Genomic DNA, 15,673 nt, shown 5'->3' on the forward strand with positions numbered 1-15,673 from the left:
TGGGGTGAAGAGCAGGAAACGGCGTTTCAAACGCTAAAACAAAGATTGTGCCAAGCGCCAATCTTAAGTCTCCCCGACGGAGACGATGGTTTTGTCGTGTATTGTGACGCATCCCGGAGAGGGTTAGGATGCGTGTTGATGCAAAATTATAAAGTTATAGCCTATGCTTCTCGACAGTTAAAAGTACACGAGAAAAACTACACCACTCATGACTTAGAACTGGGAGCAGTTATCTTCGCACTTAAAATCTGGAGACATTACCTCTACGGTACAAAGTGCACCATCTTCACCGATCATAAAAGTTTGCAACACATATTCGATCAGAAAGAACTGAATATGAGGCAACGAAGATGGGTCGAATTATTAAGCGACTATGACTGTGACATCCGTTATCACCCCGGCAAAGCTAACGTCGTAGCCGATGCCTTGAGTAGGAAGGATCGGGTTAAGCCATTGCGAGTGCGAGCGTTGGGGATGATAGTCCAGTCGAACCTTTCGGATTTGATTCGAGTCGCTCAACGCGAGGCGTTGAAAGAGGAACAAATGGAAAAAGAAGGACTTTACGGTAACGAGAAGAATTTCGAACAGCGTGGACGAAATTCTCTATTTCAAAAATCGGATTTTGATCCCGACCCTCCGTGGCCTTCGTGAACTAATCATGGACGAAGCGCATAAATCAAAATATTCCATACATCCGGGATGGGATAAGATGTACAAGGATGTGAAGGAGTTCTACTGGTGGCCGGGTATGAAAAAGGATATTGCCACATACGTCGGCAAGTGTACGACGAGTGCGAGGGTTAAGGCGGAGCACCAGAAACCTTCCGGAATGTTACAACAACCGGAAATTCCGGAATGGAAGTGGGAGCAGATCACGATGGATTTTGTGACACACCTCCCCAAGACGTCCCGAGGACATGATGCAATTTGGGTAGTCGTGGATCGATTAACCAAATCGGCACATTTTATTCCGATTAGAAATAATTATAACACAGAGAGACTTGCACAGATTTATATAAATGAAATTGTGTCTCGTCATGGTATACCCATCTCGATCATCTCCGATCGGGATAGCCATTTCACCTCCAAACTTTGGCAAGCTGTGCAAGAAGCGCTGGGAACGCGTATTGATCTAAGCACAGCTTACCACCCTCAGACCGATGGTCAGTCTGAAAGGACCATCCAAACCCTGGAGGATTTGCTTCGTGCATGCGTACTGGATTTTAAGGGAAATTGGGATCAACATCTCCCACTCGTTGAATTTTCCTATAATAACAGTTACCATAGCAGTATAAAGGCAGCACCTTACGAAGCATTGTATGGACAGAAGTGCCGATCACCACTCTGCTGGACTGAGGTGGGCGACACACAGGTTATTAGATCAGATCTGGTCCAGGAAACGACCAGCAAAATTCTTGAAATTAAGAACAATCTAAAGGACGCACGGGATCGGCAGAAGAGTTATGCCGATACCCATAGAAAACCGTTATCATTTGAGAAAGGTGATAAAGTGTATTTGAAAGTATCACCTTGGAAAGGAGTAGTCAGATTTTGAAAGGCGGGGAAGTTAGCCCCAAGATACATTGGACCATTCGACATTACTGCAAAAATCGGTCCTGTAGCATACCGATTAGAACTGCCTGATGAACTGAGTGCAGTTCACAACGTGTTTCACGTGTCGAACTTGAAAAGGTGTCTGTCAGATGAGACATCGGTGTTACCTTTAGAGGGTGTCCAAATAAATGATAAGCTCAACATTGTAGAGGAGCCCATAGAAATAGTAGACGGGAAAATCAAACAACTTAAACACAATAAGATCTCGTTGGTCAAAGTTAGATGGAACTCGCTACGAGGCCCAGAATATACATGGGAACGAAAGGAAGATTTTCGGAAGAAATATCCCCACCTATTTCCGCAAAAGGAAGTAGTTGATGCGTAAAATTTCGAGGACGAAATTTTTGTAACGGGGGGAGAATGTAACGATTCCGGCAAATTCAGGTATACCCTAGCCGGAATATACTATTTACGTGTTATTCAATACTGAATATATGAATTATAATGTGTTTATACGAGTATATAAGATTCACAGTACGAATTATACTCGAATATACAGCTAGTCGTATTGAAATTACGATTAATCGATGAACGATTATTGAAACCCGAACGAATCGGGGATTACATTATAGACGAAATATATAATGTTTAGTGATGTGTAAGAAGTATTAAAGCTTCGGGATAAGTGAATTATAGCACAGAAAAAGGATTTCGATTTATTAGTACGTCGGTACGATAAACGAAACCTTTAACATCAAACCAAGCAAGAGACGATCGATCAAGCCGAAAAAGATGCACAATTACCGACAATATGATGTGTTAAGTCAATAAATGTCATGGTTTAAGTTTTTAAAGTTTTTAAATCGGTTTTAAATAAATTTAAATTTTAAGCCGAAAAACGACCGTTTTAGCCTCGTTTTAAGCCGAATTAAGTGTTTAACCGAAAAACGAACTGAACCAGATTATCCACAACATTATCCGGATTACACAATCCAAATGTGTGGCCAAGGTTGGAGATGTGGGCCCCCCCCCACCATACATGGACCGATCGGTCCATGGGTACACACACACCCACTTCATTTTCTTTTTTTTTACATTCCAACTCTCCAAATCCTCTCAACCCTTTACACATTCAACCAAAACCTTTGATTTTTAAGAAGATCCACAAGGTATAAACATGTTATTATGGTTTGATCTTGCTTTTTAATTCCAAAATCATGAGAAAATGAGGTTTCAAGTGAAAAATGGGTGAAAACCCGAGATGAAACCGATTCTTGCATGATCAAGTGATGTATACAAGTTATACAAGGGATCTTGGTCCAAGAAAGGAGTTAAAAGATTCAAAAACGAATTTTTACGGTTAAAATCTTTGTTTTGATGTCTTAACCGAAACCATGAAAGAAATGGCTTGATTGTGGGTAGAACTTGCTTGGTGTGGTGTTATTGTGCTTGTAGGTGTTATATCTAGTTGCTAGCAAAGGCTAGAAAGCAAGATCTTTGCGATCTAAAGCTAGAAACACAAGGTAGTTCGGTTTTTCGTATGATTTGTGTGATTTGGACAGATTGTGGTAGACTTAGAGTTGGGTCATGAAATTTCACAGAGATGATCTACACATGAAAATATGAGATCTGTGAAATTTTGGTAATTTTTGGATAAAGGAGGAATATTTGGTGAATTTAACGCTCGGTTTTGGCTAAAAATGGTGAAAAATAGCTAAACATCATGAAAAATTCTGGAAATATTCAGATAAGCTTTTTATAATATATAAAAGTCACAGACAAAATTTCAGGTCCATTGGAGAAGTCTAAGTAGGCTTTTCGGTAAAACGAGTTCTAGGGTTTTCTAGCTCGGTTTTGGTGAAAATGGCATGAAAAATGAGTTTTTGGTTCTGTAAAAATTACTGCGAACTATGTGGATGGTAGGAGTCATCCCAGAAAAATTTGGGATTTTTCTAAGGTCGTTTGGTATTTTCGGCATATTTGGTGTTTAAATGACGTTTAAAAATAGATAAATAAATGTTAAATATAACAATTAATTCTGGAAATATTTTTATAAAATTCCTTACTGTCAAAAACTGATTTGTGCAAAATTTCAAGATCCGAGACTAAACGGATATTTATTTGTGCTAAATGGAACTTAAAAACAAACTTTTAAAGCTTAAAACGTGTAAACCGGCAAAGTTCGCCTAAGCGAGCTGACTGGTGTATAAAAACCTTAAAAATGGACTATTTTCATGAAACTAAGTTAGTCAAGTAAAAATAAATCATCCGAAAATAATTCGGATGATTTGGGTAATTTTACCCGATTTAGTCGTTTCCGGTATATTAAAGACGGAAACGGGCCCCGCGGCCAAACGGGGTGTCTAAACCGAGCTCTAATTTCACCATTTTAATTAAAATATCAATAAAAACTATTTTCGGGTCGTATGTGGCTAAACTCATTTTTGAAAACATAAAGACGAATAACCGTGCTAGGCACTCAAAACGTGAAAACAAACAAATGGTAGTTTTGACTAAAGAACTCTAAGTGATATCACAATCTAAGTCCTGAGATGTGTATCGGGGTTAACATTGTCCCCGGATCGTGTACGGTACTGGGTTAACAGTGTCCCCAGACGTACCGGTTAACACGAATTTAAGTTATATTAATAGAAATTGTGTAGTAACGACTTAGGGATCGTATTACAGATCCGGGCCGGTAGCTGTTCACAGTATTACATCTTGCTCACAAAAAAGGTGAGTTTCACGAGCCCCTTTTTATTGAACTGTTTTAAATATTTTCCCGGGGCGGAAAGCATGTTTTTATCAAAGTGTTTAAGTACATGCCGATCGCATGGAAATGAATGTTTTTATATAATGTTTATTGTACGGGAATCGTACGGTAATGTATTAAGATGGTAATTGTCTGAGTTGCTAATATTGTAAGACCCGAAACAGTGTTCTGGGTTAACAGTGTCCCCAGAGGTTATTAAAAGTATTTCTGGGTTAACAGTGTCCCCATAGGCTATTAAAAGTATTTCTGGGTTAACAGTGTCCCCAGAGGCTATTAAATGTATTTCTGGGTTAACAGTGTCCCCAGAGGTTATTAAATGTATTTCTGGGTTAACAGTGTCCCCAGAGGTTATTAAATGTGTTTCTGGGTTAACAGTGTCCTCAGAGGTTATTAAATGTGTTTCTGGGTTAACAGAGTTTTCACTTGTAGGCTCAGCATAATTACATCATTAATTTATGATTATTAAAATGATTTTTCATGGTTTATTTAAATTAGTGAAACTCACCAACTATTCGTAGTTGACCCGTTTTCTTTACATGCTTTTTAGGTACACCCAAATTGGAATGAGTGATACGTGCTTGCTGATGTGTGCTATTTTGTGGAAGCTTAAGAGTCTATATTTTGTTTTAAACATGTTAACGTACTATTGGTAAAACTTATGTGATAACGCCTAGTCGGTAACGAAACTCGGAACAATGTAATACGTTTAAATTATTGTAGTGGTGTTTTCTTTATAAGCAATGCTGTTGATATCAGATGTGTCTGTTGCATCCCGTGTACGTTTCCGCTGCGGTTACGGGGTGTTACATTTTCATACTTACGTCCCAAGTCACGCAAATTCTTCATGTTTCGTATCACGCCTTCTCGTTTTCCTAGTTGTCGCACTCAACCGGCGAAATGACAATCCAAGTTATCAAGTAAATGGCCTCCGCGATCCCGATCACCCCACGTTTGACCGCACCTACCTTCATCGCTATAGTTAATTCAAATTCAAACTCAACACCATTCTTGGAAACGCAAACTAAACCCAACCGAATGGCCTCACGCTGAAACACACCCTTTGTACAGTATGTGTAAATTCCACCACTTTACTTCCCCGAAACGTTGATATGCTTCAATTCGTGGTAGATTCAGTTACCACTTATTGCTAAGACCTATACAAACTCAACGCCTCCGTTTGCAAGATCTGTACCTAACCATTTGTCACAATCACTTGTTTAACCTCATGCTTCAAGCCTACTAACATTGTGGTGACCTTAGCACACTCGCCATACTTTGGAAGGCCTAACTTGTTTCCGCCATGCAATACCCTAAGCCCGCATCCTTTGTTGACCTTACATAATTTTCTGGTTTCAATACTTAGATCTTTACAAAACTCATCAAACTCGTCTATATTTTCTTTTGCATACTTTCCTACATTTTATTGGTTTTGCTAACATCTCGCGCCTAATCCCAAATTCCAGTTATTTTTAACATTCAGTTAAAAGGATTTTCTTTAAAAAAAATTATTATCTCTATTATTATTATTATTATTATTATTATTATTATTATATCTAAAGTTATTAATGTTATCATCACTACTATTATTCTACCACTATTGTTAATACCATCATCTTCATCATCATTATTATTACGGTAATTATCAATATTGTTATTATTAAAATTTTTATTATTACTATTTTAATGTTTTTTTATTATTAGTAATATTAATATTACTAATATCATTGTCACAACTATTAATATAATAATATTTAAAATAAATATTTGCTTTAAACAAGTTTTGAGCCCTTTTGAAACTATTTTTCATTCAACAAGTCAAGTAATTTGACAATTTTTTTTCCTATGTCATTGGCCAAAAGAAAACGTTTATTTTTATAAAACTTGCAAGTCTTAGCGACAGCTAAAAACTTTTTTTTTTCTAAATAAAAATAAAAATAGAATAAATCTTATTTCACCATGAGATATAAAAACACCACTATATACAACCGATTTTTGTAAATTAAAATATATGTTGTATCCCTTCCTTTCTTTCCCCTTCGTTACGCCAATGAGTTTCGGCTAAGAAATCATGGCACTATCTCTCATGTCAACTTTCATACCTCAAATGAATCGACATTCGAGAAGACAAGCGTCGCAAGCTACATTTACTTTTCTTTACTTTCTCCTTCACATATGTTTCGAACTTACCCCAAAGTGATTTTTATCCACTTCTTTAGAATATTGTTAAGAAGTTCAATGATCCATGGTCCATATTCGTTTGTATTTTTACGAAACGTAAATTCGTACATAATTTTTGTCCGCTTTATTATATCGGTTTACGTTTGATATTTCAAATCCCGTGGTCTATGAACCAATTTTTCCATAAAAGTAACCGTTAAGTGAAAATTGGGACTATGAACATGTATGTGTACATAGGTACCTAATGGAAACCGTATTTTCATATTATTTCTACGTTTGAATATCTTTGACCAACTCTCTCTTAATAAATTTGTTTACTTTGAACCGGAACTGTGCCCCATGTACATGCCGAGTTTATGCTATGATATATATATATATATATATATATATATATATATATATATATATATTTACGCAAATTGTTTTGGTTATTCGTGTACTTCCCTTTCACTCGATGTTATAATTAAACCATTTTGTTGTTCTTGATTTCATTAGTCTGGAACAAATGCTTTATTATTATTATTATTATTATTATTATTTTGTTTACTTTGAGAATGTTTCTTTTCACAAACTTAATCGGTTTTAATATTTTAATATTAAAATTTCGTTTATACATTTCATTTCAAGTTATTATCAATTTACATGTTGGTAAGATATACCTCAACGTTGCCATTGGTCACGTCGATGTTTTATTGGAAATTTTCATTTGTTAAACATCATGATATTTTGATACTTAAAAGTTTCGTTTATCTAAGCTATTCTCGAACCCAATGCGTTATCAATTTACATGTTCATATTTCGTTGGTTAAATGCTACGTTTACTTACTACGTTATTCTCGACCCCATTATTTCAATTATATGTTACGACGTTCATAATTATAATCGTTTCATCTATTAACTTCATTACCTCGTCTATTTCGTTTTCAACATCGTTTACTTGGTTTAAACACGATGATCTTATTTACTTGATTTAGTGTTTTCGCAATGTTCGTGGCCTGAATGGTTTATCAATGTGTTTGTAATGTTTTTTTTACCCTTTTAATTCATAATTTTTATTTCAATGTTTTATATGAAAAATTTATATGGTCTAAAACCACACAATAGAGCAAGTTATATGGACCATCCGACGATAGAGGTAATTATGGGTCGACACGTAATTATCAAAATCCTCGCATGGAAAATATAATAAGTCCGGTTGTGTGAAATAACTCAGAATTTGGAATGATTTTGGGGAACGGGACAAATACAATATGATAAGGGCATGGTGGATACGCCGATGATACATCCTATATATAAGTGTCATTGTCATATTTCCCATTTGTGGCGTTCTTTCGAGTCATTTAAAGATCGGCGTTATTTTATTTTAATATATAAAATTGATTAAAACTTCCAACAACTCCGTATATTAGTTGTTCTCTTTTAAATTTTATTTTTACTTTAATTTCGGGACGAAATTTCTAAAAGTTGTAAGTCCTGTAACATTCGTTACTTTTAAAACCCGAAAACCCGACCCATTTTAAATTTTCGGTTTTTACATCTATTAATATAAATGTAAATCAAAGTACGACGATTTATATTAATTATTTGTTCACTTTCTATTTCGTTTAGTTCAAATAACGAATCTCCGAGCCTTAAAAGTTTTTAAAATAATCAATCTCCAAACTATCGGGTATAAATATAAAGAATCTAAAGACATTAAATTATATCAAGTTTTAATCAAGTATGTACAATTATAAAGTTCAAGGGTTAAAGAATAAATAAACTTTAAGATTAGTTTTTATATATTTATATAATCTAGGGTCTTAGAGTGTAACATTTGTATTTAAAATATAATATTACAATAAAAACCAACCCAACAGCCCCACAACCCTTCTCTTCCACGTTTTTCCGGCAAAGGCAACCTCCGGCCAGCGATGACAAATACCGGCGAGCAATTAAAACACTTCAAAACGCTATTTTTAATCAATTTTAATGATATAAACTCGTTTCTCCATCATCTTAAAGCTTAATCAAGATTCATTATGAGTAATAACACACTACAATGTTCAGATTCATCCATCAACTGCCGGATAATAATTAAAATATCAATAACTCGAATTAATCACCCAACGGATCAATTGAGGCTATAAATAGCATCCTAACCTTCATCCAAATATGCTACAAACATAAATTTATGTAAACAAACACCCTAATACCACTTGTTGTTCGTCCAAATTTTAGTTCCGGCCAACTCACCGTTCAAACATTTTCCGGCATCAAACGAGGTAATAGTTAGGTTGATTTATGGGGTTTTGTTCCGTCTAACAAAACCCCCAACTTAAATCAACCAAACCTAGAACGAATCTGGAGAATTAAAAACCTAGGGTTTATGTGAAGAAGATGAAGTTGGGTTTGTTGTTTATAATTATTATTTTTCATCTATTAACATTAGTAATGGTTTGGTCTAGTGCTTGGGTTTGTTTTATGTGGTCATGGAGACCCGGGTTCGAACCCGGGTCACAGCAGATCCAGATTAAATTTTTTTTAAAAAACTATTTTATTTGTTATATAAAATCAAATACATATTTATAAATCGTACAAAAATAAATAAAATTATTTTTATAGTTAAACAAAAGATGTTTTAACTTCCGTTAGCAATTTCGTTCAAGAATAAACTTTTACAAACCCGGCAACACTCGTTAAAACTCGTAGAATAATTATATAAATAATATATATAATAAATACTAAACCGACAAACACTTATACTAATAAAACAATACCGGCAACGCTAAATTTCCGTAAATATTATTATAATCAATATTCACCTTATAAGTAACATTATAACTTATTAAAATCCGTTAGACTTAATTATAAAAATACTTTAAAATGGGTAAAAGTATATATAAATAATAATGCGTGTACCTTAAAATCAACCCTTTATTTTCCATAAAATTAGTTAGTAATTCTTGTGTTTATATTATTTCTAGCTCGTGAGATTCGATCGTATGGTTTCATATAACGCGCTTTCGTTTCGTTTTCAAGTTTGTCATCCCAATTCAAATGTGAGTTTCTCACACCCCCCCCCCTTTTACTTTTTTTAACTATTTTGGGGGTAGCATATATATCCTATCAACAATTCAATTTATTTTATTATTACAAACTACAATTCGTTACATGGACTTGTGTGTTTACTTGCTACTTGCTCAAATATTACGTGCATGGATTTCTTCGATTAGTATGATCATACTCCCCCCTTTGCACCCATGGACCATTTGTTTCTGCTGGAAAAGGGACTCCGATCTGAGTACGTTGGTGCACAATCCCAACTGGAAAAAACCTTCATTTATTCTTTACACTCATGGATCATTGTTTCTAGTGTAAAGAACCCTTATGTGATTTTCACAAGTTTTTATGGAATTGTATGGTTTTTATATATTATTTTTTTTCAACTGTGTGAACTCACCAACTATTTAGTTAGTTGACCTTTATTATTTATATGTATGCTACAGGTACCTTATGTAGAGTATGCTGCCGTGACGAAGACAGTAGAACTTAGGTTATATTAATAAATGGACAAGTATTAATTGTTCTTGTATATTCCCTTGTATTTCTTGCTGCAAATTTGTGTACTTGATGTTAAATTAAATAATGATAATATTGTCACTTAATAGTGTCACATGTGTTTTAGGCAATCTGTACGTCACACTCAGGCGTTTCCACTTTAGCCGCGGTGTTACAATAACCGAATTCGAATATAGCAAATAATATATTGTTCGTTTTTCTAATAACCTAATAGTCTTGATAACGGTTTTCTTCTTGTCATCGAGTCAACCCAAAGTCAAACCTGTAACATTGCATAAAATAGAATTTGTCAATACAAAGGTTGGTGAGCAATTTCACAGTATTAAAACAATATGTATATAATAGGAAATTCCGCAACTTGTATACAAAACAATAAATAATAGCAACAATTTAGATAATGAAATCGTTAATAAGAATACATTAACGACACCTTGCTATAAGGGGATGCCAAATAGTCTAGGATTTATATGAAATCGTTAATAAGAATACATTAACGACACCTTTCTATAAGGGGATGCCAAATATACTCGAATTTATGAATTTAACCAACCAAAAGCGGTAACACATTAGCATTTAAGCATGTAAGCATATAACACCAAATCGAGCATTTATTTAAGTAAAGTATACAATAAAGTTTGTGGTTTAAGACTCAAGTATAAAACATTTAGTTTGAATAAGTATGCAATATCACCCCAAAACGAAAGATGAAAAACGGGGGATGAAAGTACTCACGTTCAAGTAACAAACTTGAAAGATTGGTGATTTGGAGATTAACCGGAACGACGAGTTTAACGAACAAAGACTAAAAGAACAGAAGTCTTGTATTATAAAAGTTGTCTTGGAAGTCTTTAAATGTAAATAAATGATAAGAAATGTAAACAATTCAAGTTTAAGGTTTAAAACGTAAATATTTAAGAGAATTATAATAATAGTCCTTTAAAAATATAAGTTTGCTCGAAACCGGGTTAAATTATCTGGCCCTTAATATTTACTCAACCTATGTTAAGTAATTAGGTGGGTAAAAATGCAAGAATGCAAGTCCCTTTATAATATAGATACTAAAACGGGTTTTTAACGAGTGTTCGGGTTGTTGGTTCGGGTCTTGATAATTGGTCAAACCCAAAGTCAACTTTCAGAAATAATGAATGTTATGAGATAACTCAATAAAATTTAAGAAGACTTAACCAAGTATGTAGTTCTATTGTTTTAGAACTAACAACGTCTGTTAAGCGGATGTTCGGTTTCGTTGGTCCAAACTTTGTTATGAGATCAAGTTGGATTCAACATTCCAAGTACTTTAATAATATAATTAAAATCAGTTTTTAAAATATTTTTAAAGAAAATATACAAGTCTTGATAGCTAGAAATACACTTGTGTGTCTTAAGCGAGTGAAATCGGTTTAGTTCGGTTTCTATCTTGGAATGAGGTCAAGAATAGTTACCACATGCCCAAACATCAAAGAACTTGTATAATAATTTATAAATGATGATACTTAAGTTTTACAACCAAAAAGTCAACAATAAAGTCTTTAAACGAAAGTTCGGTTTACGGTTCGGATCTTGTTTCGGGTCAAGGCCGAGGTTAGATTCTACAAACCCATAACCATGGAACTCACAAAAATGATTTTAGAAACTTAAATATAACGTAAAGCAAGTTTATACAATCATTTAACAAAACTAGTAAACAAGTTCGGTTTACCTTTTGGAGCTATTTACGGTTAAACCGAGGCTAGTCTCTACAAACCCATAACCATGGAACTCAACAAATATGAAATACAAACTAAAATACTTAAACTTTAAGCAAGACTAGTAAGCATTAAAATAAATATAGTATAATCAAGGACTATAATGAGTCCTCCATGAAGCCTTGCCTTGTAGCGTATCACCTCACCCGACCATGGCCGGAGAAGGTGAAAGCCGAAGATAAACAAGGGGTGCATATTATATATATGTTGTACCACAAGCTTAAGTAACAAAACAAAAATTAAAGAATGATTCTTGATTGATTATTAAGAAACCTTGAAGAGTTGAAGTTGTGTTCTTTGTTTGGGAGAGAAAAGATCATAAATGAACAAGGTGGAAATGAAAGAGATGAGCTTGTTTATATAGGGAAAGAGTGAAGGGTTGGTTATAAAGGTTCTTTTATGGTTTGCATAAAAATGGGTATGTTTAAATGGTCAAACTATGCATAAACAAACAACAAAAGACGATTTAGGCCCCCCGAAGTTCGTTTTAAGTCATTTTAGAAGCGTTTTAAAAGCCGTAAAAGGTGTTTTCAAAATTCGACAAGTGTGAGATAATATTGTAACATAAAATCCATTATTTTGATTATACTGAAGGTTTTAGTTTACAAAATGGGACGGTTTACATGATAAACAAATACAAAACGAATTTACGATTAACCCGAAATTGACAAATGTCACAATTTGGACAGTTTCACAATTTCGAATTGAACCACGGACAACCCTACATTACAATGAGAGGATTATTTAGTCACTAGATCCTACTCACAATATATTTACTATTTCTATTTGTAATTGATGACCGTCGTTTGAGTCATTCAAAAACCTAATTAAACTATATAGATAGAGTAAGTAAGGTATCATATCCACCAGGAGTATGTGGTCAATGTAAATCGTGTAAACAAGATTTAATATTATAAAGTAGCAGATTTTAGTGCTGATCACACAAGCAAATGGTTTGAATTGAGAATTAAGCAAACAAGCAACTAAACAAGTTTCAATCAATTAACAAAAACAAATCACACTCGGGACTTCAAGTATGTAACTAACAGTAATCTCATGCAACCTACCAGATTAACCATTAACAGTTAACTACAGACTGATCAACTAGACAAAACCTTAGGCAACAATAATCGCTTTACACACGACACTGGTTATGAAGCAGTCTTTGCCAGTGTGACTCAGTTAAGGGCAATTATATGCTTTATCGTATTCAACCTAATCAAACAACCCTATGATCAATTATTATAGCAACTGGCAACTAATCGTTCAGATCAACGTAAACCTAAACCGATTGAACACACAGAATTACCAAACATCAATAATCATAGATTAACCATAAACAATTATACATAAACGTTCTTAGTCACATGAGAAAACTGAAAGAATTACAAACTATACATTCCCGGGTGAGATTCTAAGAGTTTAGCCGTGTCTCGGCATCGTGATATCTTCAATATAAATGATATGGATCATACGTGGCTTCTCCGGTTAACTTAGAATGCAGGAATCGCCTCTACAAAGCTCTGGAAATCGCCTCTCTTGATAAAAACCAAGATAGGGTCGAGAATGATGAATATTGATATAAAACCCTAGCTGCCCGTCTGCACACCCCATCGCGGTACGCGATGGGCCCCATCACGTATCGCGATGGACCTTTGGTCAACATTTCATTAAACACCCATCGCAATAAGCGATGGGTCTCTAAGCATGCCCCTCACGTGTCGCGATGGGAATGTCACAAGCAACATTCTTTAATCTTTCTCGTTTTGCGTGCTGGACGTCCCGGTCTTCATATCGTGCCTCAACAGGTCCAAATTTGCTGCTTTAACGTATATGACCTGAAATACAGCAGACACGTATGAAGTATTGAAGTTCCTATAATAAACGATTGAAACTAGTAAATAAACAAACTAAAACACATACAAATTAACCAACCATCACATCCCCACACTTATCTTTTGCTTGCCCTCAAGCAAACTCTAAAGCAAACATCAACCTCCATCATAGGTATGTAAATTATCACCATTAATACTAGTAAGGTTTAAGGTCATACCCAGTTTCCCAGACTGACACTTTCTAGATTGTCATCTCACAAATAAGGTTAAATGATATAATAAAAACAATAAAGCCGCCCAGAAAAGTATACTTTATTTCCGGTTAAGGCACACATGCTCATACCCCTCATAGTATAATATCTCTCCTCTCGGTTTAATATCTGGACTAGCAATAGATGTGCTAGTATCACTCAACTCTCTATACCAAGTATGAACACCTGTCCACCCATAGCCTTGACACAAATGCAAATCAAGAGGGCTTAAGAACGGGTTGTAACGGGGCTAGGTGTAAGAGTATGGAAGGGAATTTTTCAAGTAGCTCAAACGATCTGATCCAGCTTATTACAAAACAACTAAATAAACAATAATAACATAAACACTGATTTCATCTTTTTTTTTCAAACACAAACAAACTTCTAATTACATAATTGAATATAAACATACATCTTTTTGGCTTTTTTCTATATATATATATATATATATATATATATATATATATATTCACAATAAACATGATGCTTAATACCAGAACAAATACAAAGAAACCTATTAAGCCGGATTGTCTCGCAATATAACATCGGGGTTAATTGAATGAAATAATAGGTCCAAAAATATTTTCTAAGGGAACCAACCCCCTGCCCCTCACATTATCCACGCTCATATGTATAAAGTATGAGGCCCAACCCCCAGTACCCACACTCTCACTCATCCAGACGAGGCTTATCCTAGTTGCCTCTATCACTTTTACATTCATGCCAAACTAAGATCTCGAAATCCATGAGACAACCAAGTTACACTCGATGAAGGCACTCAAATGACATGTGTGTATACTATATATTATACGTGTATTATATATATGAGGTCAAACTCACACACGTACCGGAGGAATTAGGTTACCGACATAAACATGTGTACATGTCCCCATGACTCGTTATCCCCGCCTAAAAGACCCCATTTTCGACTTCTCGGTTTGAAAACATTTGTGAGTAAGACTATCGAGAAGCTTAAAAACCAACCATGACCAGAAACCTATAACTTGGCATTAATGGCAACAATTAACAGTTAACAACTTTGGTATCCGAACACTCTTCGAGGTAATATCGGGCTAAAATTTTCAAATTTCCCCCATCCCCACACTTGAGGTTTACATTGTCCTCAATGTTAAAGTATTTAAACAATTAATGAACATTTTAGGGACGGGGTTGAAATTGAAATCGATGGTTAAACAGTTTAAAACTCACGGCTTAAATGTGATGGTATTACTAGCAATTATACAATTACACTTTTAACATTGAAACTAATAAAAGCAAAATAGATTATGAAACTGAAATCACCTGATATTAACTAGACTGGGAAGGACCAGTCGGCTCGCGAACTATCGTAAACACTCGTATACTCTCGTCTCAACCAAGTACCAAAACTGACAACCGAACCTGCAAAATCTTGAGACGTGTAGAAGCAAGCTTCTTACAAGTGTAAGACATGGGTCTTTTAAGAGTTATGAAAATGATTTATGTTAATTTTATTAAAACAATTACCAAGCCTAATTAAGTCTTTTCATAAAAAAATTCGTTAAACAAGTTAAAAATGTTAAAAGACCTAACTCATTTTCGTAGGAATCATAATTGCATTTAGTATATGCAACAATCCCTTTAAACCTCCCGGTAGCCCGGGAGGACGAGTGGGGTCTCGTGAGGGTTTATAGTGAACAACACCCACAAAGTTCTAAATACAACATAATATACAAATAATTAAAACACAACAGACATCAAAAGATATAAATACATATAAGCCCAACCAGTTACCCA

Source organism: Bidens hawaiensis, unplaced genomic scaffold, assembly GCF_021521415.1.
Source record: "Bidens hawaiensis isolate Kalapana, Puna unplaced genomic scaffold, B.hawaiensis_p1.1 tig00010775_1, whole genome shotgun sequence".
In the NCBI taxonomy this organism is placed as follows: domain Eukaryota; kingdom Viridiplantae; phylum Streptophyta; class Magnoliopsida; order Asterales; family Asteraceae; genus Bidens; species Bidens hawaiensis.